This window comes from Columba livia, chromosome 3 (genome assembly GCF_036013475.1).
Source record: "Columba livia isolate bColLiv1 breed racing homer chromosome 3, bColLiv1.pat.W.v2, whole genome shotgun sequence".
Taxonomy (NCBI): Eukaryota; Metazoa; Chordata; class Aves; order Columbiformes; family Columbidae; genus Columba; species Columba livia.
Window position 1 is genome coordinate 107702352 of NC_088604.1, and position 14900 is coordinate 107717251.

The 14900-nt window shown below is 38.8% G+C and overlaps 1 long non-coding RNA gene across 3 annotated transcripts in view; it reads right to left on the reverse strand.

Moving 5' to 3' along the window:
- Nucleotides 1-1905: 1905 nt before the first annotated feature.
- The window catches only part of LOC110363522 (uncharacterized), a 114663-nt gene continuing 101668 nt past the window's right edge, over nucleotides 1906-14900 (reverse strand). For 2 of the 3 annotated variants that reach the window (XR_010471679.1, XR_010471680.1), the window contains exons 4-6: nucleotides 13782-13884; nucleotides 12749-13406; nucleotides 1906-4704 (exon numbers count right to left, since the gene is read on the reverse strand). This is a non-coding gene — a long non-coding RNA (uncharacterized LOC110363522). The remainder of the gene's footprint in view (nucleotides 4705-12748; nucleotides 13407-13781; nucleotides 13885-14900) is intronic. The other variant, XR_010471681.1, reaches the window with a different exon arrangement.

Sequence of the window (14900 nt, forward strand, 5' to 3'; positions counted from 1 at the left end):
AAATCCTATAACTCTGTCCAACTTTAAATGCAGTTATATCTATAAAACAGGTGCATAAGGAGGCTTAAGGCAAACCAGCAAAATGTTGAGAGATCATTTATTGTGAATGAAAATTATCCTGAGATTTTAAAAGACAATAATAGAGACTGCTTAGACTGGGGGAAATAGAGGTAGAGGGGAAAAGAATCCCTAATTGTTGTTGCATGCTGTAGATCAGAAAGCAGAAGAGCTTCAAAAATAGATTTTCAGCACAGAGAGAAGTCAGCAAAATGATCTCTAGGTTGAAGCTGAGAAGGTAGGCAGTAGGTTGAAATAATTGATCCTACATGTTCCTCCATGGATCAGCCCACATATACTATATGATAACAATGGAATTGTTACCCATTCCTCTTAGTGTTTGCTATCTCAAAGATGGCAACCCCAAAATAAAGCTTACCTGGCTTAAGAATTTATTCCTTAGAAAGAATCCACATCTTGCACTCTGTAATGGCACTTGTCAGTGTCCCCATGAAATGCCACTTATCCTTTCCTGGGCTAAGTGGGGCCAGGACACTCAGTCTGTAAAGAAACACTCATACACTGCTTGGCAGCTTGCTGTCCTATCTTCAGCAGTCTAACAGATCCAATGTTTTTTCCCACAGGCACACTATTTCACACTATTTAAGGTGATCACCTTAAAACACTTACTTCTTGTGAGTATTAGTTCTTTGAGTATTAGTTCTTCAAGCTCCCACTTTGCTTCTCCTATCTGCCAAAGTCCATTTTATTAGAATTGTTTGGACTCCCAAGTCTGTTTCTAAAGGATAGATTTTTAGTTTCAATAAACTATTGTATCTTACCTCTTTAACACATTACAGGGGGTCTCAAATTCCTATTTTTTCTTTTCCTTTTATATTTTGGGGTGTGCACACTGTCCCCTCTGTGATGCTAATAAGGTGCTCTTTATGTGTCTCCATGCTGAGTCTGGGGAATTAGTTTCCTAACTTTTTCCTTTCAGGCAGTCTCTAACTTCTTTTAAATAAGAAAGTTTCCTTTTGCAGGCTAATGTTACTTTTTTACCCCTTGGTGTGATGCCTCTGAACAACATTTGACCTACTGACCTCACCCCATTTCCACTCATCTCCTCACAGATGCTGAGGACTGTAGAGACTTATTCAAAGGTACATGCCTGGTCTTTTTATCTCTGTCACTGTAGTTAACTGACTTAGTAATTCTGCAAAAAATTACTTCCATAAAGGAGTTATATTGTTCATTTTGCAGAGTAGGTGGGGATCCTGCATGTAGGCAAGGGCTAATACTCATCCGTCACAAAATCCTGGAGAGCTACAGAGGCCCCTTGGATGAACTGTGGAAGAGTTGGTATTGCTTTAACGTATGTAATGCTTCCAGTGTTTGCCTTTCGGTTTCTCTCTACTGAATCACAAGGGTCAGGATTAAAATATATACAATTCTCAACCAGGTCAGCATTGAGACAGGTGGTATTCACTGTACTAGTTCGAGGAAGGTAGAGAGCAGAGCTGCTGAGGCTGCAACTACAATTAAAATCAGTATATAAACTCTAAATTTTCATTTTAAAAACTGTGAGAAAATAATTGATTATATTCCTAAATTTAGTTATCCATGTAAGTGATTGTTGTAGTTGCAAAGGGAGGGTACTTTTTCATGAGGAAGAGGTCAAGAAGGCGATGCAATGGGAAGGAACATGATCTGTAACATAACCTCTGTAAAAGCATCATAAAATGGTGTGAAATCTTATGACAGTTAAGTAATACCATGTCAGCTCATTTTCATTAGCTTCAGAGCTGCCTAGCCATTTGACAGTCCTCTGACTTTCATTTCAATTTTATTACATTAGGGAAGTGACTGGAGAAAGCTCTGAAAACACACAACAAGCAATAAAATAAATAAATGAAGAAAATCACATTTATTAAATCAAGCAGTTTATGTGAGATATTTAAGGCAGTGTTTGCGTTTTTAAAAGGTCAAATTAAATTACCTGTTAATTTATACCAGACTTGCCCATGACAATTGTCTTACAAATCTCATCTAAACAGACTGATAGAAAGCATGTATTTGCTTACTTACCTCGATCACTCTGCTACTGGACATAGATCAAGTGCAGTGAAGGAGAAGGCTCATTTTTTGATGATTTATGTATCTGGCAGAAGGACTTTTTGCTGTTAGGATTATTATTAATTTTTAGGCATGATCAGAACTCAATAGGCTGAACACAAACAGTGCTTTCTTATTGTTTTCTTGGGTGAAATCACAGAAAGCAAAAGAAAATGGGTTTAGTTCCATGTAGCAGAAGTTTGTTCATACAATTGAAATGCCTACAACCTTCGCTGTTGCCCATAAGAAATGCAAATTATTCAATACACTGTTGTGGTTTAACCCAGACAGCAACTAAGCCCCACTCACTAACTCTCTCAATGCCCTCTGGGTGGGAGGGAGGAGATAATCAGAAGGGTGAGAGTGAGAAAACTCATGGGTTGAGATAAAGACAGTTTAATAGATAGAGCAGAAGCCGTGCTCAGAAGCAAAGCAAAACAAGGAATTCATTCACTACTTCCCATGGACAGGCAGACTTCCCATCACATGTAGCCATTACTTGGGAAGACAAATGTCATAACCCCAAATGTCCCCCCCTTCCTTCTTCTTCCCTCAGCTTTATATAATGAGCATGATGTTACACGGTAAAGAATATCACTTTGGTCAGTTGGGGTCAACTGTCCCGGCTGTGCTTCCTCCCAACCTCTTGTGCACCCCCAGCCTACTCTCTGGTGGGGTGGCATGAGGAGCCAAAAAGTCCTTGACTGTTTAGCAACAACTAAAACATCAGTATGTTACCAACATTGTTCTCATACTAAATCCAAAACACAGTGCTACACCAGCTGCTAGGAAGAAAGTGAACTCTATCCCAGCCAAAATCTGGACATACATTTCCATGTGCCCAATACATTACTCATATTGGTGAAAGATGAGCCAAGAGAGGGGAGACTACTGTACTCAGGAAAGCAGATTGAACAGTCTTTTGATAAAAAAGTAAAACAGCTAGAGACTCCTAAGTACATTCAGTATTTTTATTTACCTCTTCAAAATTTTAATTTTAGGTAGCAGAGTAAAATTTTTTTGAATTTGTTACTTTAGGATAAAACTGGAATTTCTTCTCTGTACTCCATCCGTAAGCCACAAATGTCATTTAGACAGTGTTTTCTATGGTATTTCTCAGAGATATTCAGACAGCTTTGCAACCCCCCAGCTGTGTCCAGAGGACAAGGAATCACAGCAAGTGCTAGGCAATGCTCCCATTACATAATATCCAACAGTTCCAGAAATATCCTGTTATTTTTTAGACACCTTCCATTTTTCAAGGCATATAACTTATTGCACCTGAAATTAACCTCTCTCTTTGCTAGATAATGGCATCTGAGGACCCATGTCAAGCATCTACTGAATTTGGGGAAGATTTCAGAGATGTTGGAAGTAATGCAGTTGCTTCACAGTTCAAACCAGAGGGACTTCAGAGTCACCACAGTCTTTTTAGGGACATTCCTTGTGCCACCAGATGTGCATGTGAAAAATGTATGTGGTATCTTGCTCCACTTGCCCTGCCCTATTTTTCATATCTAGACTAGAGCTAAGATTTCTTGTTGTCCTATTTTAAAAAAAGTTTGCCCATGGTGAACTTATTCTTGCTGACTACAAAAACCACATCAAACCTGTCAGGAAAGCTGTTACCTTTCTCAGCAAAGAAGCGGAAACTGGAATTAGGGTGGAGAAAGAAGACTCATCAAGATTACAACCTTCTGAGGCAGGTTCATGGAGACTATAATGACTACACCAGTTTGGATGCACCAAGAAGTGCTCCATTCAGTTGTGGAACAAAAAGGTACCAGGCTTTCAAAGGTAACAAATACGTTGTTCCAAGACAAGTAGCCACCTTTCCCTGTGGATTTGCACATTAAGTTCCACATTCTGGCAGCAAAAACACCATTTACCAGAGTTAATGGTGTCAGATTGCTTCCATACCAAATGTGTACTCTCTCCTTGATACTCATTAGTCTTATTCTCCAGACATGACAGCAATAGCTCAAGCATGCCCCACACTTCTTCCTAGTCCTTTGCCATGTTCCTTTCATACACCGTGTATCCTTTGCCTGATTGCAAGCTGGCATGATGTTGCATTGCTGTAGGTGTTTCAAAACTACGCACCTATGCTAACTGGCTAAACAATGTGTGTGTAGTGAATGATGAAGTGGCAGGCCAAAGAGGACAAATACTCTACCTGGTTATTTTTTCACTGAGGATAAAACAGTAAGGGTCTCTTGCTTTTCCAAACCCACTGATTGTCATGGAATTTGTAGAAACTTAATTATCCTTCTGATCCTCAAATTTTTGTCTGAAGTGGTTAAAACTTGCCAGCAGTGTCTAATGGTTTTGTGAGGGGATTAATGCAGGGAAGGAAATCTCTTGGCATACATAATTTTTCCTTCAGAAAAGAAGCTAAGTAATAATACCTAGAGTGTGCCTATGCTATTAACCTTGCCCTTGACCAACTGATCACGTAAGCCTTCTGAGACAGGAACGGCATCCATCACAAGAGTGAGGTCCTTGAAATGGAGCATAAGCTAGGGCTTTTATCTTCCATCCTTGTGGTTGTCTTCATAGGTGGACTTTTATTCTTTAAAGTTCTCCAACAACCTATACAAACGAAGAAGGAAAAAACATTTGAGGACGTTCACACCCAAAAAGCAAAGAGAAACATGGCAGTAATAGCCATTCCTGGATTAAACAGGAGGAAATTCTGCTGTCAGGCTTTCACAATTGATTTAATTCAGATTTAAATTTAGCCTGATCAGTTTATTTGTAGTTGCTGCAATTAGCATATCTGTTAAATCCAGGGAATTAGATTTAGGATTAAATGCAGTTCCTGGAATCAATCAGAACAAGTTAAAAAGGACAAGAGGAAATGACCTCAAGGTTCACCATGGAAGGTTCAAATTGAATATTAGGAAAAATGTATTAATGGAAAGGATTGTGAGGCACTATAACAGGCTGCACAGGGAAGTGGTTGAGTCACCATCCCTGGAGATGTTTAAAAGTCTTATAGATGAGGTTCTTAGCCACATTGTTTTTGTGCTGGAATTAGGTTATGGTTGGACTCGATGATCTTGAGGACCTCTCCCAACCAAAATGAATCTATGATTATAAAAAACATATTCTCATGGGTGTTACACCTGCTTGCAGGCCTGAATCTGTGCTACTGAGTCACTGGGAGCCTGATGACTGATATACCCAGGCAGTGATTTGCTGCAGAAGTTGAGTATGACCCACATTTTGTTGTCAGATTTTTCTGTAGTTGTAAAGTGAATTACAGCATGTGGGCTGCTTTACTCTGGGTCTATGCAGAACGCATATAGAGTGTTGGGTTCACCTGCATGAAGCGTGTTAGGCACTGCATATTAGACTTGCTGAACATGTGCAAGGGTTGTAACACAAAGATGTCAGACCTATTGAAAAAGTATGTTATTCCTACCTCACCCCTGCACAGCAAATTCAGTACTTCCCACAGTGCCAGACATCCTGCACATCACAGAACAGCTGAGTGCTTTCTTCTTGGGCTGCTCGACAGACAGCAGTCTGGTCAGACCTAAAGAGCAGTCGACCACCCAAGCCACTACACTTCCCAATACATGTAGGAAAGGCTTTGAATCTATACTGGTAAAATTTCCAAGGGCAACATGTTCGATTGTACCTAGATGTGGTAGTTTCAAGCACTACAAAGATGAAAAGTTCAGCCCTGCACTCCTCGGTGAAAGAAGAAAAGAGGAGGGCACAGAATCATAGAATGGTTAGTGTTGGAAGGGACCTCTGGAGATCATCTACTCCAACCCACCTGCTAAAACAGGTTCATGTAGAGTAGATTGCACAAGAATGCATCTTGGTGGGTTTTGAATGTCTCCAGAGAAGGAGACTCCACAGTCTCTCTGGGCATCCTGTTCCAGTGTTCTGTCACCCTCAAAGTAAAGTACTTTTTTGCTCATCTTATCTTTCCTGACACACCCTTCCCAATGCATAACATTCCAAGAGAGCTTCGGAGTACCAGACAGGTACAAGGTCCATGCTGATCTATTGCCCTATGTCAAGCCGAAAAGACAAATTCTTTGTCCATTCTGACACATGGACAAGCACCTAAGGTCCCATTTAGACTAGTGTTAGAAGTGTTGCATGTTGCCACATGAAGAAAGTTCTATACTGTCTTTGAAGATCCAACCAAAACTTCATGCCTTGAAAAAGCTAATTACTAGTTTTTTCCAAGGAATAAAAATGGCATTCCTTAGGCTTTCTGTGACATAGCTGTATTTTGAACATCATTTATTGGCTGCCTAAAAAGAGCAAAGCCATGTTCACTGACAAAGGACTTCACATTAATTTTCTAATTTGACATTTTCTAAATAAGCTATTTAATGGATTTCAGCTCTTATCATTCTAATTGAACAGCAAAATAGGCCAGTTAATTCATTTACAAAGAGCGCGTGAGAACCAGGACTTGGACTACCTTCCAGCTTCCCAAGAGGTTGTTCCAAGTATTGACATTCAGACAGAAACAAGTTGTATATATTCACAAATTTACATTGATAAACCTCAGGATGGAGGTCAAATTTCTACTTTCAGTTCATTAAAAAAAAAAAAAAACAAACACAACAACAAAAAAAAACACCAAACCACAAACAACAACAACAACACAAAACAGTGTAAAATAAAATGTTGAGGTTTTATGCATATTGATTTAACATTATTATAATCGGCAGCTTTCAACATTAATTCAGCAGTTCCACCTAATCTCAAATGAGATACATATTAAATGCAAACTTTCTCTATCTTTTGGGTAGAGCATAACTGAATATACCCAGAGTTATGCCTTAATTTTCCAAGTGGAAAACTGCCTGTATGCAACAGAAAATCCATGATCTTTAGTATGCAAAGTTTTGCAAATTTGTGCAAAAGTTCTATCATATCTGTAAATACTTGCATACAAAAAGCTTATATACAGACAGGCTTAATTTGCTTAAACAAAAGAAAATAGGAATTTTAAACTGCAATTCATAATGACTTATCACTCATTAAAGTTCAGTAAGTTAGCACTAGGTTCTAAGCTTGACCTTGATTTAATTCCATATCAACAGCCACCATGGATAAAACTGATACACACTTATTTATTTATTTGTGAGAGTTTTCTTTTTTTAAGTAAAAACATGTCCTGTTCAAATAAATTCATATTGTCAATATGAGAGTTTGAAACTGAAAAAAAGTAATCTATGGAGTTTCTGAAACAAGAATCTAAGCAATAGTTTTACTTCATTTGGAATATGTAAAGCACTGAGCTAGATGATTGCATTACAGTGGATAACAGAGAGGCTTTTCTAAAGCAAAGATATAATTTAGCAGTGATTACAGATCTTTCCCCTTAAAGAGTCTCTGGAGATTACACACACATTTTATACACATGTATATGTATATCTACTTATAAATAAGTGCATAATGAAAATCACACTTTGCCAAGTGCCCCTCACTCCCATTAGAACATAAAGTGAATGCAAAAGATAACATTGTTAGAAATAAATGTGTAATCTAATATTTCAATAGCAATCTAGTTGCTTCAAGGCTAAAAATATCAAGGAGACTAAATCAATTTGAGCTTTAAACTTAAGAAGATTTCATGCCTCTGGTTTGTCTATTATTTGTTATTTGGTATGACAAAAACAATGAGATTAAAGCTTTTGAAAAAGAAAGTTCTAATTTGTTTATACTATATTTTGGCAATAACCCAAGTAGGGGAAAAATAGCTGTCTGGCAAGAAGCTCCAAATCAAGGAACTGAAAATTAGGTTTCATAATGCATAAATTAAAAAAAAAAAACTCAATTGTTTTCTTAATATCAGAAATTCTCTGAGGTTCAGGCTATCCTTGATCTGTTCCCTTGTAATACCTTCCAGAAGAAAGTTCCAAATTAATAGGAAGCATTCACTTCTGTTTGGCAACTGTGAATTATTCATTTGCAGTAGGTCTCACCACAGAGGATTACAAGGTAATTATTGTCCCAGAGGTATTCCTTGTACTGTAGTTAGGATGATGTATACTGTAGTTGAGATGATGCCGCTGTGTCTAAGTATTATTTTTAAAAATACACTCTTGAACCTCTGCTTCTCAGGTGCAATTTTGTACTGATGGATCACAAATCACATGACCTGTAAGCTTTCGCCATCCTGGACATCTTGATGGCGCTAAAACATTGAGTTGACATAAATCACCAGAACTAAACAGCGTCCAGACCAGACTTCTGATATCCCAAGTCTCTAAAGATGAGTTTCGCTTTTTTAATCAATTGAGCAGCTATGAGGACTTGGTCAAACTCGATGTGCTGTTCAACTTTCAGCTGGTATGCTTACTTAATCTTTCCTGGTAATAGCACCCTTCCTGTCCATAAATGTGACAGCATCTCACCCTGAAAATTCTCAGTATTTAAGCAGTTTGTCATAAAATGTGTGCAAACAACTTTTACCTTAGTCTTCAGAACTTAGCTCATGGTAATGGCAGAAGGACAGATAGAGGCAGATGCATCCACTAACCTCCTGATCCAGAAATCTAACCACAAGAAGCTGTTTCTCTAACATACTTTTCATCTGTGCTTGCAGACATAGCATGTTGCTCACCAAACATAACAATGGAGTTATTTCCAAAAAGATTTTGAAAAAATAGTTACTACATGCCCTATTTTAAAGGTCCTACTTTAATTATCATGGATAAAAGAATTAGCACATTTTCTATTTTGAAACTCTGATTTCTATGCTTGCAGTGCAGACAGGTCAGAATCTTACTGGGTTCCACCAAATCACCTGAAGAAAGAAAAAGTCATGATGAAAGTGTAACAGACAGTGAGAAACATTAAGAAACCATATGTTATCCTGTTACATCCAGGAGCAGGGTTTTTCTGAGCAAAACCAAACTTCCAACAAACCAGGGAACAAGTATTCCTAGAAGTATCCACCAGAAAGTACAGCTGTTATTGTTGATGTGGAAAGGACATGTGCATGTGTGCACAGTATTTTGGAACAGGAGAAGACCGAAGACAACCAGTCCTTCTTCATTATCGTGCAGTTTAAAGCAGCACAACAAAACTGCATGTTGCCCAGACAGCTGGGTGTCACCATCCTGCCCACATGGCTCAAGTGTGGTAGTGAGATGAAACGAAGAAGGCTCTGATCTAGAATGCAGCAGACTTTGACTGCAGTTCAAGCACAGCCATTGACCTGCTGTGTGATCCTGATCTAAACCCCATTACCTTCACACCTTTCTTTTCTTTTTCATGCTTTCTTAACTCTGAGAGAGCAGGGAATTTGAGTTTTGAGCTGTAAGCTTCAAGGGTGCCCTGCAGCAGTCCAGGAATGTAAAACAAAATGTTTCTATTAAAAAGACAAAGTTACACATTTCTCTGTTGGATGTCAGCTTGGATGCCCCTAGCGCCCAGCAACTAGCCCAATCTTCACTGAGGGCAAAAAGTGGGCAAAATGCCCTTACGGTATTTCTGGGTGAGCAAGATTGTGAAACTCTATAACTAATCACCACAGTGACACAGGTCGATTATGATCAGCCATGGACAATTTTAGCCTTAAATGGAAAATGATAGAGACAACCAAATGAGAGCAGCAGCATCTGAGGTAAGAAGACTCCAGATAACAAAAAAGTTGCAGAAGTGAGAGCAGGACCTCTGCTAACTTATCTGTTGGTTTCACCTCCATCTCCTGGCTAATTTTTTTCCCTTCCAATACTAAAAGCCAGGTCCTGCAGCAGCAAATATGTGAAGGGCATTACACCTACTTGCTTAGTCAGCAAGGCTCTATGTCATAACACAAAGAAAAGCTGATGTGCAAGGTTGCAGTGATGAAGGGTCTTTAGGGAGCACTCAGAGGAGTTCTCACGTACCTAGCCAATTTTTAGTAATACTACAAACAGAATAGCACATGGACTTCAGGAATGTCTGTAAAGTTGAATTAAAAAAAAAGTTTCTAATCCCAAAATTTGCAGTTTTAAAAGCAAGCATTCTTTATTGGCACACCGCCAACCCCAGGGGATCCATCCTCCCAGTGGAAGCGAGTAGAAGAGGCTCCTAAAATCTAATGAGTGCCTAAAATCCAATGTCTGTGAACCTTATTCTTACTAATTAGGTAAATGCCTAAAATCTATGACCCTTGTTCATATAGACTTATTTTTTTACTAATTGCTAATTTTAGGTATCAGTACAAAAGAGTTTGTAGACTAAGTTAAGAGAAAAGTAAAGGAGAAGGAAGGAAGGGCAAGGTAGAAGGACGATATATTATAATTATGTGGTCACTTGGGAAACTCATACATATGAACGAAAGATAACTCAGTATGGTTTTGTTTTGTTTTAGATGCAATTATATTAACTTCAACTTTTAGTCTATAAATAGTCAAGGTCAAAAGACTCCTTGGGGGAACATGCTCAAAGAGCAATTTCAGCAAGAGAATGTAGGATGCATGTCTGGTGGCAACAGGCAAAGGAGACATTGAGCATGAAAGGGAAAACTGCACAGAGCTGAACTCACTTTGAGCAGGCCAGGTAGGCATGGGAGCATGTGCCCAAGAAAGAATAAGTAAAAAGAGGGATGACTTCAACTGCTGAGAGACTCTAGACTGAGGAAAGATTAAAAAAAAAAAAATAACAACAACAAAAAACAACAACAACCACCAAACAGAACTACAGTTTCCAGTTGAATCAAACAAAAACAAGGCACTGGGTACAATAACATGCCAGGTCACAGGTTCTTTCAGACTTGTTTGCTTATTTATGTCCTAGTCAAAATGCAACATAATGAAAATGGAAGTTAACACATGTTACTATTTTGAACATAATAAGAACTAAACACCAAGGGAGAAATAAACAAACAAGGGGTATGCCCATTAAAAAACCCAATAGCCCAGAGAAAGCAGCAGGTTGAAAAGAATACAGATATCAAACCATAGATAGCATGGCAATAAGGCATGGGGGAAATCTTTCAAGTCAGGCAATCCAAAGAGTGAGTAACTTTCATTTCCTTTTAAACACTCCTGCCTAGGGTTTCTGAAGCTCATCTCCACCCTCATTGCTGACAGCTCCTCTCCCAATAGCTAAATCCCAGTCTTGATAGAAAACACCCAATTCTGTAAAAGGAAGGGCAGCAGGCACTCTTCTTCATATCCCAGTGACCACACCTATCTCTATTTGACCACTTCACCATAGGACTAGTACTTCAAAAACTTAGACCTATAGAAGCCATACAAAAAGAAGTGTTGTGCATATGTGGCAACAATGGCTTATATTGATCCATGACTACTAAAGTACAAACAAGGAAATACTCTGGACATGTTCTGTTTCTAAAGAAATAAAGGAAAATAGCAGTCATATGCTATGTATGTTTAACCAGAGCAGCTCATGCTGTCACAAAGTCCCGTTCTGTGGGAAGACCACAAAACCACAAGCCAAAGAGAGAAAAGTAAATGCCGAGAAGGTCTGATAATCCCCAGGCTAATATTCCTGTTGAATCAGCAAGAAATTATGAAGTCATGACACTAAGACTCTTCCAAAGGCCACTGTCACATACTGACATCGATAACATCATCCATTCCAAACAAGGCAGTGGCTTGCTTTACACAGCTAAAGACCACAGGACTTTACTTACACCTGCTGAAACACAGGAGCCTCTCGAGGACTTTCTGAACACCTTTCTACCGAGATGCTGGCACATGAGTATAATCCTCCTTCCTTGCTCCACATCCAGGGAGCAGCTGGAGTTGGCCAAGTCAAGTCTACCGTCTCTCTTTAGGTGACATATTGTCCATTCCCTAAACCACTGCTACCCATAGATTTATGAGGCTGTAACAGGTGACGGTGTGTGTGTTGCAGTCTGTCACCAAGATGAGGAAAGAAAAATGAGAGAAGCTGGTGAAAAGGCATTCTGGCAGACATTGAAGACAATGACCGAGAACACAAGCAGTTACTTTGTTTCTGTCAGCCTGGGGTTTTCAGTGAACATGTAACTGTGTTTGCTTCAGTCTAGACAAAAATCAAAATATTATATTAAGCAGCCTCAAAATGGAAAGTATCCACTGAATTATATATGAAAAAGGTTTATGGGAAAATAAAATCAATGTAAATGCATCATAATGAGGATACTATCTGGTCACCAGCAGGACCTGAAGGAATAACACAAAGATGTGCCAGGGGAGGTTTTGTCTGGACATTAGGAAAAGCTTCTTGGCTCAGAAGGTGGTGGAGCACTGGAACAGTCTCCCCAGGGAAACAGTCGTGGCTACAAGCCTGACAGTGTTCAAGAAGCAGTTGGACAACACCCTCAGGCACATGGTGTGAATTCTGGGGTTGTCCTATGCTGAGACATGAGCTGGACTCGATCCTTGTAAGTCCTTTCCAAATCAGGACATTCTATGATTCTATGACAAACTGCCAGTCACTCTCTAGGCTGTATGATCTACACAAACTGCCTCCTGGTGTTTCAGAGAAGCAGAGTCCAGAGCTATGATCTATTGTACCTGTGTGACATGCACCTCAGCAAACAAAAATGCACATCAGAAATTGACACTGCTGAATGTCTCGCTTTCCAGGCCAAATAATGAAAGCTCTTCTGTTTGACAGCCCAGCATGCATCCAATGCATTGTTTTTCTTTCTCACCTCTGGGTTTATGTCTCTTCCATCCTTCTGTTATTCTTCTTTATATTACAGCGATGTCCATAGTCTACAGTACTTATATGATGCAAGCACGTAACAGGAGGCAGTTTAGTTTCCAGCCAAAATTAATATCACGTAAAATGGAAGAGGTGTAAGCTTAAAAGCATATGCTGAGAGTGGAGGTGCAGATGGTTTAAGTGACTTGCCCAAGGTCAGAGATAAAATCTGATGGCAAAAATAATCTATGCACTTTCCTTGAGATTAATCTAGTTCAGGGAGGGAATTTATTTTTTTCCCCAGGGAATGTGGATAGGAGAACTACTTTGCTCAGAGATCAGATCAGGGTAATAATACCATCCTTTTCCTCTACAGTGAACAGCACACACAAAAACTCTCATCCAGAAAGCTGAATTTAAAGTAATGGACTTCAGCCAGCTTAAAGCTAAACACTTAATTAAGACCTTGGCTGAAGAGAGGTTCAGAGAAGCTTGCAAACTGGTGCAAAGACATCCCCTTATTTCAGTCCACCTGTAACAACAATCCCAGTTCTCAGATATTAAAGGGACTTGCATCCAGATGTATCAATAGGAATCACATTCATGTGTCAGGAAGGTATAATTTGCTGCTCTTAGGAATCAGTGGAGTACTTCCAGATTTTCATCTGCATTAAAACAAACAAACAAACAGAACTAATTACTAATTACTATTCAGTTTCATTCCTCGATGTCCCAGTGAATAGCTAAATTATTTTCCAGATATATTAAGTTCACTTCTCTGAACTTTTTTTTTTAATATTTTGTGCCCCTTCCCTCAGCTTCTAAGTGCCTGTGTAAAGTAAACTTGTCCACCCTCACCAGCATTCACTGCTTTTCCTGATTTACCTCCCTTCAGGAATTTCCATTTTATTTCTCTTCCAGATCAATAACAAAGATACTTAATGAGACCTGAAAGTTACCCAATTATATATCTTTCCAATGGATCTATCACTGGATATCCCAGTTTTCAGGCTACATGACAACACACTCCATAAGCCAACCTGAAATAATTTTCAACTAAACATTCAGAAGGCATCCAGTCTCCTGTATTCACTCTCTTGTGAAGTTCATAGGCATAATAGAGGCAATGGTACAATGGAATACCTGTGGAGAATAAAAAGGATATCAGAATACAAAGGATAACGTACATACAAAGTTATGATTATGAACAGCACAGGGCAAGATTCAGAGCAAGCCACTCTCCCCCCATCACCTTCAGAGCATCTCCTCTGAGCTGTGTCTCTGATGCCAAAGGCCTTTCCTCACTCTCTTCTCACTGTTGCAAGCAGGGGTTTCACACCCTGAATGACAACCCCATCCTAAATAAGGGGCTTTTTCTCGTCTACAACATAACAGGTGACCCAAGATTTTTTTTTTTTTGTTGCGCACAAATAGTCCTTCACAGCTTTCTCACCTCTCTCATTCTTCTCACTAGATTTGCTTGTGTTTTCCTGTAAGTGCAAGCTTCAACATTGTAAGCAGTTTTCCGTTGAGTATTGTAGAGAGCTCATATTTCACACCTAGAACTCACTGGAACCTGTATTATCTCACTTAGTAGCCCATTTCTGCTTCTGTTCTTTAGAGTACTTCAAATGATGAACACAACCAATTTTGTGTTTTTTTAAAAAACACAAGTAATTTCCTTAAGAGTTCTGTCACTTCTGTTTCTGCTTTCACATCCAATGTTTTTATTCCTGCTGACATGCACTTTCAAAATAACTGGCACAACATTTTTAGATTATAATCATCCTCTAAATAGATTATTTGCTGCCAAAGCACTTTATTAAACTTGTTAACTCCTCCTTTGGATTACTAATTCAATGCTAATGTTGAAGGACAAAGTTATGAGTGAACATATGGCTCTTGCAGCATTGATTATTTAAAAAAATAACCTATTATAATCTCAGGCAGAACCATAGCCATTTGTGAAGCATTAATGATAAAAGAATGCCAAAACAAAACACAAAAAGCAAAATGTATGACCACGTGAAGGATGGCTTCTTTTTTGCCTTTTGTTTTTTTTAACTGGAACACAAGTAGCAAACAGCATGATATATATATATTAATATATTAATATTGCTGATTTGTTTCCACAAGGATCAGCAATATTTACCTTTTCA